A 14,235-nucleotide genomic window follows, 5' to 3' on the forward strand; every position below is an offset into this window, starting at 1 on the left:
ATGCATGGCGGGCATTGCATTCACCAGCGAGTTTGTGCTTTGATGACTCAAGTGAATTTTGAAAAAGTTGGACTCGAAGAAACTTGAGAGTTTATATGTTGATTTTAATAACATTTTCGGTAACTGGATTGATTTCTACCCAGGTTTCTCTTTTGCTCTCTGTGACTATTTTTTATTAAGTTCAAAAAAACACATAGAGCCGCTGCTGTAATAAAGCCAAGTAGTTATTCAGCATGATCTACTACTGAGATCTCGGGGTATTATAGTTAAATTTGCATGGACTTCTTAGGTAAAATAATGTATACTTAAATGATTGCTTTTTTTATTTCACAGGAATTTTTGTTTTATTTTTTAATCTCTATGTACATACTTATTGAAAATAAAAGGATGTTTCCTTATGTTAATTTTTGTAAAATACAAGATCAATATCAATATGTGATCCAATCATCTTTGTGATGAATCACTAGTCTTTATTCTTGCCAGTTATTCCTTTGGATAACACAGCTATTTTTTAATGAAATAGCACTTAAGTGGAAGAGGACCATAAAGATTGGACACTGAATTTCACAGGCTGCTATCTCTGCTGTAATACTAGCTAGCTCCATGTGGCCCAAGTTGAAATTTAGAGAAAATTTAGTCAAATTTAATAGCAGGATCAGAATTAAATACCCTTAAACAATTTGCTAAAGGGTTGTGGGGGGGGGGTGTGTAGGGTATTTCTTATAAGCAGACCTCGATCGTAATGCCTATTAGTCTGTTCTGGGAAGCAGCCCAATAAAAATACACAAAGCCAGGTAAATACAATTTGATTTCAGTGTGACTCATTCCTCTTAGCAATTATAGTAGAAATTTTTATATAATAATAAAGAAGTTTTAAAAGTTTATATTATTGTGAAATACATAATTTTAATTTTTATTCCATATATTTGTTATTCCAGTTAATGTATTTTTTTTCTTGAATTTATTTGAAAGGAAAGCATTCAGTATGCTATAACTACCCTCATCATCCACCAGGCTTTGCTACCTCTTTCCTTTTTGGCATGTTCTTCCCTCTCCTGAGAATGCTTCTACCCCATCTTTCCCCCTGACTGACTCCTATTTAGACCTGAAATTGCGGAGAGACTTTCTGACCACTATTCCCTAAACTCAATCAGTTTCTCCTATTATAGTCTCAATATTCTGTATATTTTCTTTGAAACCTTTCTTATGATTTGTAATTATATATTTATTTCTGTGATTATCTGCTTAGTGTCTTTCTTCACTCTACTTGGTAGGAATGGCATGTCCATAGCTGGTAAGGACAATTTCTCCTTTTTGATCAGCAGTATATTTCAGTACCTAGTCTAGGTCTAGGACCTTATAAGTACTTAATAAAAATGTGATAAATAATCAAATGAGTGAATCAGTGCCTTAGTATCTCTCAGTTGATGTCCTCAACCTACAAAAACAGAGCCATTTCCATGTCCTATGCCAGCCCTGCCCAGTTGAGTGTGTTCATAGTGGAACCTTTTACCATAGGCTCAGTGTCTCGTGTGCCTGGGGAGAGTCATAGGGCTCTGAATGTCTTTTGTCTTATTTACCTAGTCCACTTGACTAAATTCTACTTTGTTTTATCCATTAACTTTTTTTTAATTTATTTTTTATCGTTATTTCCCCCAACACACTTTTTTTTTCCACTATACAGCATGAGGACCCGGTTACACATACATGTATACATAATTTTTTCTCCCATTGTCGTGCTGTGTTGTAAGTATCTAGACATAGTTCTCAGTGCTACATAGCAGGATCTCATTGTTAATCCATTCCAAAAGCAATAGTTTGCATCCCTTAACCTCAAGCTCCCAATCCCTCCCACTCCCTCCCACCAGGCAACCACAAGTCTATTCTCCAAGTCCATGATTTTCTTTTCTGTGGAAAGGTTCATCTGTGCTGTATATTAGATACCAGATATGAGTGATATCATATGGTATTTGTCTTTCTCTTTCTGACTTATTTCACTCAGTATGAAAGTCTCTAGTTCTATCCATGGTGCTGCAAATGGCATTATGTCGTTCTTTTTTATGGCTGAGTAGTATTCCATTGTGTATATATACCACATCTTCCGAATCCAATCCTCTGTCGATGGACATTTGGGTTGTTTCCATGTCTTGGCTATTGTGAATAGTGCTGCAATGAACATGCGGGTGCACGTGTCTCTTTTAAGTAGAGTTTTGTTCGGATATATGCCCAAGAGTGGGATTGCTGGATCATATGGTAATTCTATGTATAGATTTCTAAGGTACCTCCATACTGTTCTCCATAGTGGTTGTACCAGCTTACATTCCCACCAAGAGTGCAGGAGGGTTCCCTTTTTTCCACACCCCCTCCGGAACTTGTTATTTGTGGGCTTATTAGTGGTGGCCATTCTGACTGGTGTGAGGTGGTATCTCATGGTGGTTTTGATTTACATTTCTCTAATAATCAGTGATGTTGAGCATTTTTTCATGTGCTTAAACAGACCGATCACTAGAAATGAAATTGAAGAGGTCATAAAAACACTCCCTACAAATAAAAGTCCAGGACCAGATGGCTTCACAGGCGAATTCTATCAAACATACAAAGAGGAACTGGTGCCCATCCCCTTAAACTTTTTCAAAAGGTTGAAGAAGAAAGAACACTCCCAAAGACATACTATGATGCCACCATCACCCTAATTCCAAAACCAGACAAAGATACAACCAAAAAAGAAAACTATACTCCAATATCTTTGATGAATATAGATGCAAAATTTCTCGACAAAATTTTAGCCAACTGAATCCAACAACATATCAACAAGATCATACAACATGACCAGGTGAGATTCATCCCAGGGTCACAAGGATGGTTCAACATACGCAAATCAATCAACGTCATACACCACATTAACAAAAGAAATGTCAAAAACCATATGATCATCTCAATAGATGCAGAAAAAGCACTTGACGAAGTCCAACATCCATTTATTATAAAAACTCTCACCAAAGTGGGTATAGAGGGAACATTCCTTAACATAATCAAAGCCATTTATGACAAACCCACAGCAAATATAATACTCAATGGAGAAAAATTGAAAGCCTTCCCATTAACTTTCCATTTCACTCCAGAGATTGGAACTCTGCCCTTATTGCCACCTCCTCCAAGGAGTGTTTGGCTGGTTTACTGACAAAGAGGACAGACCACCCACCCATTTCAAAGACTATTGGAAGCACCTCATAATTTACACTCACCATGTTGGGCTCCCAATCAAAGCAGGTCCCAGTTTGCACCTTTAATCAGGGTGATTTACAGGACTTCTCTGCTGCACAGGTGCCACCATTGCAACAGGTTTAGCTCCTCCTCAGCCTCACCGCCTCCACTCCATCTCAGAGCCTCAGGCCCAGCTAGTTCTCGCTCTATGCCTGTCACTGCCCTCTCATTATGGAGGTCACAATATGCCTGTCAGCCAAGCATGTTCTGCTATTTTTCCGAAGAGTGTGACTTTATTTTACCCAGTCACTGATTTTCTGTCTGAAAATGTGGGAGCTGTTAGCAACCAAAGCCCTTGTCTGACCTGAAAGCACATGAAGAAAAGGCAGGCAGCAATGTGTGTGTGTGTGTGTGTGTGTGTGTGTGTTTATGCGCATGCATGCACACATGAGAAATCCAAATGTAGTGATAAAGGCCTTTAAATATGATTAGGTTTAGGACATTTTTTCGCTTAATATAATGACTATATGGCACCTTACTCTCACATTAAAGCTGTTGAGCTAAATCCATAAACAAAGTAATAATTTATTTTAAATCTACATGCTGAGATGCCAGTAAAATTTGATGATCAATCTAGGCAACATATAAATATACTTTCATAAACTGAATAATGTGATTTTAGGTGGCTTATTTAAAACAGATTTTGAGTAGGTGTTAAAAAATCTGGACAATTCATTTCATAACATTCCAACATTTGTGTGGCTTGTCTTAGTTATTTAGAATATAACTGCAAACATTGTTACTGTTTTACCTCTAATAAGTACTTTTAGCCATTTTCATCAAACTGTGAAGGGATTTTTGGTGAACTTTCTGGAGGAAGAAGGTGGGGAGCTGTTAAAAGACATTTTAAAAAATTTAACAAGTAAATAAACATGAAACAGATACTAATCCAAGTAATTTGCAAATTTTGACTCACTTAATCCTAAAAAACCTAGGGGGAAGGCGCTGATATTACCCTATTTTACAGATTAGGAAGCTGCGGCACACGGATTAGTAAATGGTTAAGTAGTAGGCTGGGATTTGAACATGGGCAGTTTGTCTCTTACACACTAGAATGGGCAATACTACCATCAACAGTAAACATGTTCAATTCTTTGCTGTTCTTTCATGTAAATGGAAGGTTTCTGATTTAATATTTACTCCCATTACCATCTTATCCCACTTGCTTATATTTAGACTTTCAGATACACAATAATAAGAAATAAGGGAAAATACTTTTCTTTGTGAAATATTTAAATCTCAAGAGCTTTTATTTGTTTATTTAAAAATTTTAATTTGTAGAACTATTTCTCATTTGTCCTGTTTCAAATTGCCTCTCAAAAAGTACCATAATTTAGCAGAAACTCAACAGCAATTCCAGTAGTGCCAACCATCTTTAAGGCCCAAAAAATGCTGTGGAATATATATAAATAGTATTGCCACTGCTACTATTAATAATAGTTAATATTTACCTGTTGCTTACTAAGTTCCTATAATAAGAAGGTACATACATAATTTCATTGAATCCTCAAATTGACTTTCTGAGGCCACTACTATTATTGCTACTATTCTTTCTATTTTGAAGAACTGAAACACAGAATTTATCTTGCTCATGGTCATGCAGCCAGAAAGTAGCAGGCTTGAAATATGAGTACAAGCAGTCCGGCTCCAAGACTCAGATTTTTAGATGAATGAAACCTTTTCTGCTTATAAGGATTTTATCATCTATTAGGGAAGCTGGAGCTATTATGATCACGAAGAGGGAAAATATGCTATATTATCAGCCTGTAAACATTTATACTTAAATTTATTTAGTTATAAAGGTTGGCTTATGTAATATCTGTCTGAAATAGCTGCATTGTTTCAGGATCAATGTAACTAAAATAAGAGTGCTGTTAGTTTCAGTGACTAGATCACCATATCTGAGCTAACAGTTGTTTATAACAACCGCTTTCTCCACACTTTGACTTTACTCACCTAGATGACAGCCATGGTGTAGTGTGACATGATGTTTCTCCTCACCAGGGTGTGTGCAGACATTTTAGATATACATTCTAAATATTATTACATTCATATCATATGTATTCTCTGATTCCTGTGGATGACTTAATTATTTCTAGACCTCTAATGCCAAATTCATAGTAGCACTTGCAAAGCCCTGCATGGGTCTAGCCTGACTATGACAAGTGATTCTCATTGGAGCACTTCACTAGAGCAGTGATTCTTGAACTATGGGCTGTCCTCAGCGAACAGCTCCTGATGGCTGAGGCTTGGTGCAGAAATGGCAGTCTTTTTTTTTTTTTTTTTTTTTGATTCTTATGGGCAAATAACACAGAATTTCACAGAATTTCATTTTCACTTGTGACTAGATATTGCTTACTAGTAACTACTAAATGATTTAAAAAGATTATAAATTGAATAATCCTAAAGTAATGCATTAGTAGAATTTACTGAATCATCTAATTCACTATTTTTCCAAGAAGCCCAGTATCCATGCAACTGACAATGTAGTTGTGCTCTTATTGTACAAGCCCAAGTGTTGATGGTTTACTTCCCACAGTTTTCAGGAAGAATGCTATGTTGGTACGTCATCAGGATTTTTTAAAGTTACCTAGGGTTTTCACTTGCTGGTTTTTTATTATAAATTATCATTAGACTTCATCACTATTGATTTTAGTTTGTTTTCATTCCCTTGGTTTACCTTCTGGCATGTTGTAATCTATATTATCCACAATTTTCTAAAAATGATACTATGAGTCATACACACCCTACAGTACTTTTACAGTCATGTTCTATTGGTATTACCTAGTTAATTTTCCATTGGAAACTAGGAACAAATAGACTATGGAGTCTTTGGGCCTGTCTTAGAGGGTCGTAATCAAAAACTGTTGAGACCCACCTTAAATACAGATATGTGGTTTGTTGTTGTTGTTGTTGTTGTTTTAGTAGAAGAAAAGAAAACAAATCTTGGCTTTACTTGTCTATAAAATATGAAAGAGTTTTATGGAGTGCAAGCCCATGAAGAAGTCTAAGAAGAAAATTCACTAGTGTTTCCTGACCCATTTATTCTAATAGTTATTTTTGTGAGAACTACGAAAAAGAAATCATGTTCCTCCTCCACAACAGGTGTAAAAAGCATTCATTCAGGGAGTTCCCGTTGTGGCACAGCAGAAACAATCCGACAAGGAACCATGAGGTTGCAGGTTCAATTCCTGGCCTCTTTCAGTGGGTTAAGGATCCATTGTTGCCTTGAGCTGTGGTATAGGTCAAGACGTGGCTCGGATCTGGCATTGCTTTGGCTCTGGCATAGGCTGGCAGCAACACCTCCGATTAGACACCTAGCCTGGGAACCTCCATATGCCGAGGGTGCGGCCTTAAAAATAAAGACAAAAAAGAAAAAAAAAGCATTCATTCACTATGAGGACATAACAATCTTAAATGTATATGCATCAAACAACAGAAATTCACAATACTAGAAACAAAGTCCAACTGAACTGAAAAGAGAAATTAATAAATCTATAATTAGAGTTGAAGTCTTCAATACCCCTCTCAGTAATTGATAGAGCCACTCAACAAAAACTCAGCAAGGGTATATAGTGCTCAACAACTACCCACCAACAGTGTCTGACTCCCCAAAACAGCAAAATACACATTCTTTTCAAGTATGCATGGAGCATTCATCAAGATAGACCATATCTTGGGTCATAAAATAAACCTTAATTTTAAAAAGAACTGAAATCTTACAAAACATGTTCTCTAACCATAATGGAATCAAACTGGAAATAAATAACAATTAACAAGTCAGTTTCCAACCTCTTTGAAATTAAAGGACACATTTTAAAATAATCTGTAGATAAAAGAGGAAGTCTTAAGGAAAATTGAACTGAATGAAGATGAAAACAAAACATGCTTAGGGGAAAAAAATTTGTAGCACTAAATACTTCTGTCAGAAAAGGAGAAAGTCGTCAAAATCAGTAATCTAAGCTCCCATCTCAAGATATTAGAAAAATAACAACAAAAACTAAGCAAGCAGAAAGAAGACATTTGAAATTTGAAAATGGGCAAATAGTAGACAAATTCAAATCAAAAACTGTAGATTTTTTGAAAAGCCGAAGAAGAACTCAGTAAACCTCTAGCAAGACTGACAAGGGAAAAAGAGAGAAGGCTCAAATTACCATATCAGGACAGAGGGGTTATCACTACAATCTCGTTATCAACATTAAAAGAATAATAAGGAAATACTATGAACAACTCTGTGCATTTGTTTAACAGTTTAGATGAAATAAACCAATTCCTCAAAACCCACTAGCTACATCTCTCTCCCAAGATGAAGTAGATGATCTGAATAGGCCTATAACTATTAAAGGAAATTAATTAATCTTTAAAAGACTTCCAAAAAAAGAAGTATAGAAATACCAAAAAAAGAATAAAACATTGCACTTTTATATTGGTTATGTGCACGAGTAATCCATTTGGCATCTATTACTATGTTCTGTGGTGCCTTTGAAGTGTTGGAAAGCTATAAAATATTTGATGTATAAGGCTTGCGACTTAATGCAATTCCTAGGAGACTGATTAAATTCATAAATTTTATTGACTGTGAAAATATTGTTTGATATTTGAAGAAAAATTTGTTTCATAAATTTTTAGGTTATAAATTAAGCATGATATAAACAAACAAGAAGATTCATTAATATGCCCTCACTCTTGAGAGAGGTTTCTGCTTAAACTGTATAAAACTGATTATTGATAAAGTAAAGCCAGTCCTTTTGGTTTCCTGTTTGAACCAATGGGGGCCTCATTCTTCTAGTTCCTGCTTAGATAATGGCTGCCAGGAAACAAAACACAAAATCTGGCTTAATTAGCGAGTATCATGCAAAACAGGACACAGAAGAATTGAATTAGGAATTTATTAAGTTGAAATTTATTAAATTTAAATCATGTTACAAATTCCTTGTTGCCTTTTAAAAAAATAAAATAAAATGAATTCTGATGAGAGCCTCTTGGCTTGGTTGCTATATTTGGTAACTGCGAACCACATAGGGACATTCCACCCTTGTTCAGAGAGGTTAAAGAAGCCTCTTTTTCTTTCACGTTGTAGGCCTGTCTCTCCCAGCTCTGTGGCCTCAGAAAAGCTTCCTCAGGTTTTGTTGGGAACAGACCTTTTTTGCTCCCGTAATCAGTAATCACTCTACCCACATTAACTTAGCAGCATAGTTCATTTAATCAGACATCTCAAGTTGAATGACACTCAAGGTAAAATTACTTTACCCCTAGAACTGTTTAAATCCTCTTCTGATTGCAGGACCATAACCTCTATCAACCCATTTTCTACACTCAACTCAAAATATATTTCTTTCTTGATAGTTTTAGTACTCTCCAATTCTACACAACTATAGGCCTAATTATTTGCTATATATACCCAAATTTCATCCAAAGATTCCTCCTAATGAACTACATGTTTGAGTCTCTTGGCCCAGATCTTATGTGAGAATGAAGTTTAAGGCACAGTTACGGACTACTGTTACATTCTAGTTTCTTGAAGATAACTTCCAAGAACAGTGTTAAATTGTTTGCAGCCTTCATGGATTCTTTGGCTTTTGACTCGGATAGCAACTGGCAGTGGGCCAAAGTGCCTGAGCTTAACCTAGAGTCTCAGTTCTAAATGATCCTGCTAAATCTGTTCCTTAACATCTCTGCAAGTATCAGGTTAAGCCACAATAGTATGCTAATAAGCTTGAACCCAAAACAATCTGGAATGTTGAGAAATAGATCAGCATTTCAATCCCTATTCTTTATATGCAAATAATTTTAGATTAACTAAATGCAGACTTTCTTGAAACCTGAAACAGGAGAATAAGTTACCTTCTCATGTCTTCTTTTGTTATCATAAATTTGGAGCGACCTCAAAAGACAATGGCTCTTGTATCTAACCATCTCCAGGTAAAAGGGCCCAAAATTAAAGAAGAGAATTGTCTTTTCTGAGATTCAGATGGCCAAGAATAATGTTGTAGTTAAGAGAACAGGAGCTTTAAGTAAGCTGTTTGAACTCAGACACATTTCTGAACCTCATTTTCTCATCAGTAAAAAGAGGATAATAATATTTAATTCACTCAGCCATTTCAGAAGTGAGTCATACAGTGTATATGAGGTTTGTTCCATTGTGCTGGGCACATAGTGACTATTCTTCAGGCCATATAGAGAAGAAATGAATTCATTTCTTACGTGGATGGGAATTCATTCATTATGTGGGAGGGAATTTACTTCCTGATGATCAAATCAGAAAGGCTTCTAGGACTAGAACATCTGTCCTCCTTGGCCATTAGGGACTGTATCCGTTAAGGTTCAATCAGGGACATAGAAGCACTAGGTGGTATGGAATAAAGGACATGATCTTACCCTCCTGAGAAGCTGGTGACAATACCTCAGCAGAGCCAGTGATCATGAAGAAAATCTGGATATGAAGCCAGGCAGAGCAGGGAAGCACACTGGAACCCTGCCTTCAACTTCAGCAACAAAGCCAGTACCCTTTGCCATGGAGATTTATAGGGTCTTTAAGGATGCAGGACTTGGATGCAGGCTTGACTGCTTGACCCATCCCAGCAACGTGAGCCAGTGGAAGAGTGGCAGTGTGTGTGCTGCAGCAGTGACTGACATGCTGCCCTACCCTTCAGGGCAGAAAGGCTGCTGCTTTACTTGTATTGTCCAAAATTCTCTTAAATTTACATTAGCCAGCCCTAACTAACACCATACAGGGAAGAGAGTTCTAAGCTAAATAGATCCAGCTTGCTAAGTCGACATAGTAGATAACCACCATGCTGAGATTTCCTTTTCTGCTGGCACCATAGATACCTAGTGGGTAAAACCTGCTTTGAAAATTCTAGTGACATTGTGTCACTAGAGGGTCAGTGGTAAAGTGAAAAATTCTAAACAATGATAAATTTGGAGTGGACTAAAGGTGCTGTCCACCTCTATGAAGGTATCATCCTCACAGCCTGCTTATTTAATTTCCCAAAGCATATATTGAAAAGTGTAACTTCAAATTGTCTTTTATCTATCATCAGTCAAAAGATTGACTAAGTAATAACTAGGTTAAAATGTCTAATTTACCTAAAGAGGTTTCTACTTAATGAAAAACATTAGGCAATCCTTTAAAGAATTTCTTTGCATACTCTGAGGAGGAGTACGAGAAGCCTCTGTACCTAGACCAGGCTTAGTCACTTGTTGAATCTCCTTCACGTAGTTGCATTTTAGCATCATGTCCTCAATTTTTATCAGATATCAGGTACGAGAAACAGCCATGTGAAATCCACTTCCTTGTTTGCTAGTAAAATATTTCTGGGCATATTTTAGTTTCTATTTCTTTGTGCCCCCGTCCCCATATTTTTATAATTGGGTAAGAGCTTTGGCTTCCTGTGATAACAATTATATAAAGTATCTGATAACAGTGTTTGGCACTATGGCAATGCACAAATATTCTTAGGCTCCTTTCTCCAACCATACTACTAAAACGTCCTCACCAGAGGACTGAGACCAAGCCAAAGCTAATCTCAGTGCATTTGAGGCAACCAGTTCTAGAGAAGTGGCAGCAAACATCAGGCCCTACAGAAATCTAATTTTTCATATCTGAGTTTGCATAAATTGCTTTCTTTCTCTTACTCAGTTTTCTCATTTACAAGATGAGCGTAGCACCGCAGAGAGGACTATGGAAAATGCCATCTAAATTGACAGCGTAATGATGATTTGATTCCTGCTGAAAACATAAATTCTTTAAAAAAATATCTCCCCATCAAGTTCTTTTTCCCCTTCTGTTAGATAAAACCATTTATACTTTTTTAGGCTAAAAATCATGTCCTACTAGATGATTCAGTGTGGAAGAAAAGAAAAAGTATGATTTATCTCTCTCAGTTATTTTACTATAAACTGAATTGCAGATAGTGACTTTTGAAACTTTCTAAGTTTAACTTTTATTTTTATCCATATTACCTTCGAGAGATTTTCTGTTAAGGAAAAACAATCTCTGGATCAAGAAGACTGCAGCTAAGCTAGCAGAGGTAGAAACATTTGAAGTGGTTGTCTTGGAGAGCTTGTCTGTTCTATAAAAACAAAAATCTCAGGATAAGAGCTTGATATAAACATACTCTTAGCCATAAAGGTATTTAGATAAAAGCTAGCATTCTTGGAACAAATTAAACTCACCTGGCAAGAATTCCATAATGAGAAGATGTATACAGTGTATCAGAGCAACAAACCTAAAAATAAAGGTAACCCAAAAAAGCTGTTCACTTTCAGATTCTTTAAAATGAAGCCATTAATTCAATAGCCAGAATATTTTTCAATAATTATGATTCAGTCATAAAATTGCTGACAGAATTATGTCATGACCCCCCCCAATTTATTTGAGATTCTTAGGTTTCATATATTCTTCATTAGAAGTGATTTTTTTCCTGTTATTTATTTCTCTCTTTTCTTTTATAGAGAATTTAGTTCCTTGTCATTGAGTAGGCTTCAAGAGGCAAATCTGGCTTTGTCAATTTTTTCAGAAAAGTTTTTGTCACAAAAGATGGGCAAGCCTACCTTGATTTCTCTGACACCCAGATGTCGACAGTTTGTCAAACAGAAATGTCAGGAACAGCCACTGCCCTAGTTCTGCTTTTCAACGATTCGAACTTTCTGCCTGCCTCGCGTTGTACACATTTATCAAGCACCCCAAAATAGCTGTATCTAATGTGGCTGGTGATGAGTTATTTCCAAACATGATGGAGCTTAAACATAAAATTAAGTGCCTTTCAGTGAATAATCTAGCATTAAATATTAAGACTGACACTTATTACCAGTATACATAATTCTTAAAACATCAATAATTGGGTGCACATTGGTGACTGGCCATTTTTCCCTTTATTTTAAAGTCAGGGGAGTTCCCGTCGTGGCGCAGTGGTTAACGAATCTGACTAGGAACCATGAGGTTGCAGGTTCGGTCCCTGCCCTTGCTCAGTGGGTTAATGATCTGGCGTTGCTGTGGCTCTGGTGTAGGCTGGTGGCTACGGCTCCGATTAGACCCCTAGCCTGGGAACCTCCATATGCCGTGGGAGTGGCCCAAGAAATAGCAAAAAAAGATAAAAATAAAAAATAAAGTCAGGATCATATACAGTTAGTGCTCTGTGAGGTATTCTAAGAGCATCTTTCCAAGTCTTGCAGATGAGGAAATAGAGATTAGGATTACTTTCAGTGACTTATTAACCACAGTCATAGAGCTGGAATATGGAGAACTAGAAATCAGGTCTACTGATCAGTACCACGGTATTATTCTCCTGGTACTTTGCATTCCATTATTGCTGAAACATAGCCATTCAAGAGTGTTTCACTCCAGGTGGTATGTGGTGAGAATAGGCTGGAAGGGTTGGAGGTAGTTGTGAAAGCTGGAAGACAAGATAGGATCTGGCCATTTCAGGTGAGAGATGACAGGGGCTTAGCCCTGGGTGTTAAAGTGGAAGAGGTGTTAAGGGCTTGGATTCTGGATGTGTTTTGAAGGGAGAATATACAGGATGTGCTGACAGATTTCATATGAAATGCCATAGCTCATAGTCTTGGTGTCCGCACACATAGGTAGTCAGTAACGGTTTGATTCATGCTTTAAATAGAAAAATTCTATGTTCGGTCCAGGGATAGGAGTTGAGTGTAGAATGTGGTGAGCTAAGCAGATGGTTTCTGCCTTTGTAGAAACTAATGCAATAGTTAAAAAACACATTTTGAGAAAGTGAACAAAGTAATTCTAAGGCATTGCATAATAATCAGCAGTGTATCAAGTGAAAAATTGCATAACACAATGAATCAGCTCCAAGAGATTTCTCCTGTGTAAAGAATTAGTGGAGAGGCAGGCTTGCCTTATTTGGATCACTGATTTCCTCATCAGTATTGACATAGGGTTTTTTAATTGCGTTGAGTTCAGCTAACACTGTTAATAGGTTTGGGATAAAATGTGATTGCAGTCCCATCCTTGTCTAACTTGGCTGAGCCTTATTACCTTTCTGTACCTTAGTTTCTATTTTATTTGCAAAATTAAAATGTTAACATGCACCTACCTCTCATGAACATACGATTAATGGTTGCTTTAAAAAAAAATAAAAACCACCCGACTATAATGGAAAAAATAAAAACCATTTAAAAAAATTTTTAAAAAGCTGCAAATCTTTTTTTTAACCTGCAGAGCAGTATACCTTGCTAATTAAAATAAAATTGACAAAAGCATGAAAATTAGAGATTGATAAGATGTTACTGGTTTGAATTATCTCCATTAGTATAAAAGTGTTATCTTTTCTCTCTTTCTATTTTATAGAATCTTTCCACATGGCAGTGTACTTAAATCACATGTCAGGGGAGGTTTTCATAAATGCATGTCTTCGTGTCAGAAGCAGTTTTTCTTTCCTCTCACATGGTTACTATGACTACAGAATACTTGCTTGGAGGCAGTATCCCACAGAGTGGTTAGGAGATTGGGTTTGGGGATTGATAGGCCTGGGTTTGAATTTTGACTCTGCCACTACCTGCATGGTCCTGATCAAGTTGTTTACCTTAGGTTTTCTGCTCTTTGAAATGGCATTAATGATCACCAACTAAACAGATTTATTGTCCAAATTAAGATTCATAACTGGTATAAAGTGCCAAATACTGTGCCTAACACATAAGCCCTCGGTAAATGATAATTATTATGATTTAAGAATGACAGTTCCTGTTTCCCAAGAGTGGTGGCTTTTGTTACCTTTCCTAACCATTCATTGCTCATCGCTCTTCTTCCCACCTTGCCACTTCCCACCCCATCAGAAAAAGGGTATCACTGTATAGAATCTTGGTTAAGATTCATTTTCCTCCTTCCTTCAGAATCTGATATGCATGATTTTCTTTTGATGAAACATTGACTCTGCTCAATCTAACGGGTTTGACCTTCTCTAAATTCTCCTGTTTGTTCTTGTTTGACTCATAGTTTATTAGCAT

General features: G+C 36.6%; 1 protein-coding gene and 1 long non-coding RNA gene across 9 annotated transcripts in view; one reads left to right on the forward strand and one right to left on the reverse strand.

Annotated features, from left to right (window-relative positions):
- The window catches only part of CNKSR2 (connector enhancer of kinase suppressor of Ras 2), a 278,229-nt gene that overhangs the window by 193,126 nt on the left and 70,868 nt on the right, over window positions 1–14,235 (forward strand). The gene's annotated exons all lie outside the window — the stretch shown is intronic.
- The window catches only part of LOC125118439 (uncharacterized), a 30,116-nt gene continuing 27,117 nt past the window's right edge, over window positions 11,237–14,235 (reverse strand). Inside the window, exons 6-7 of the long non-coding RNA XR_007132826.1 lie at window positions 11,443–11,495; window positions 11,237–11,339 (exon numbers count right to left, since the gene is read on the reverse strand). This is a non-coding gene — a long non-coding RNA (uncharacterized LOC125118439). The remainder of the gene's footprint in view (window positions 11,340–11,442; window positions 11,496–14,235) is intronic.

The sequence above is a fragment of the Phacochoerus africanus genome, chromosome X, assembly GCF_016906955.1.
Source record: "Phacochoerus africanus isolate WHEZ1 chromosome X, ROS_Pafr_v1, whole genome shotgun sequence".
In the NCBI taxonomy this organism is placed as follows: Eukaryota; Metazoa; Chordata; class Mammalia; order Artiodactyla; family Suidae; genus Phacochoerus; species Phacochoerus africanus.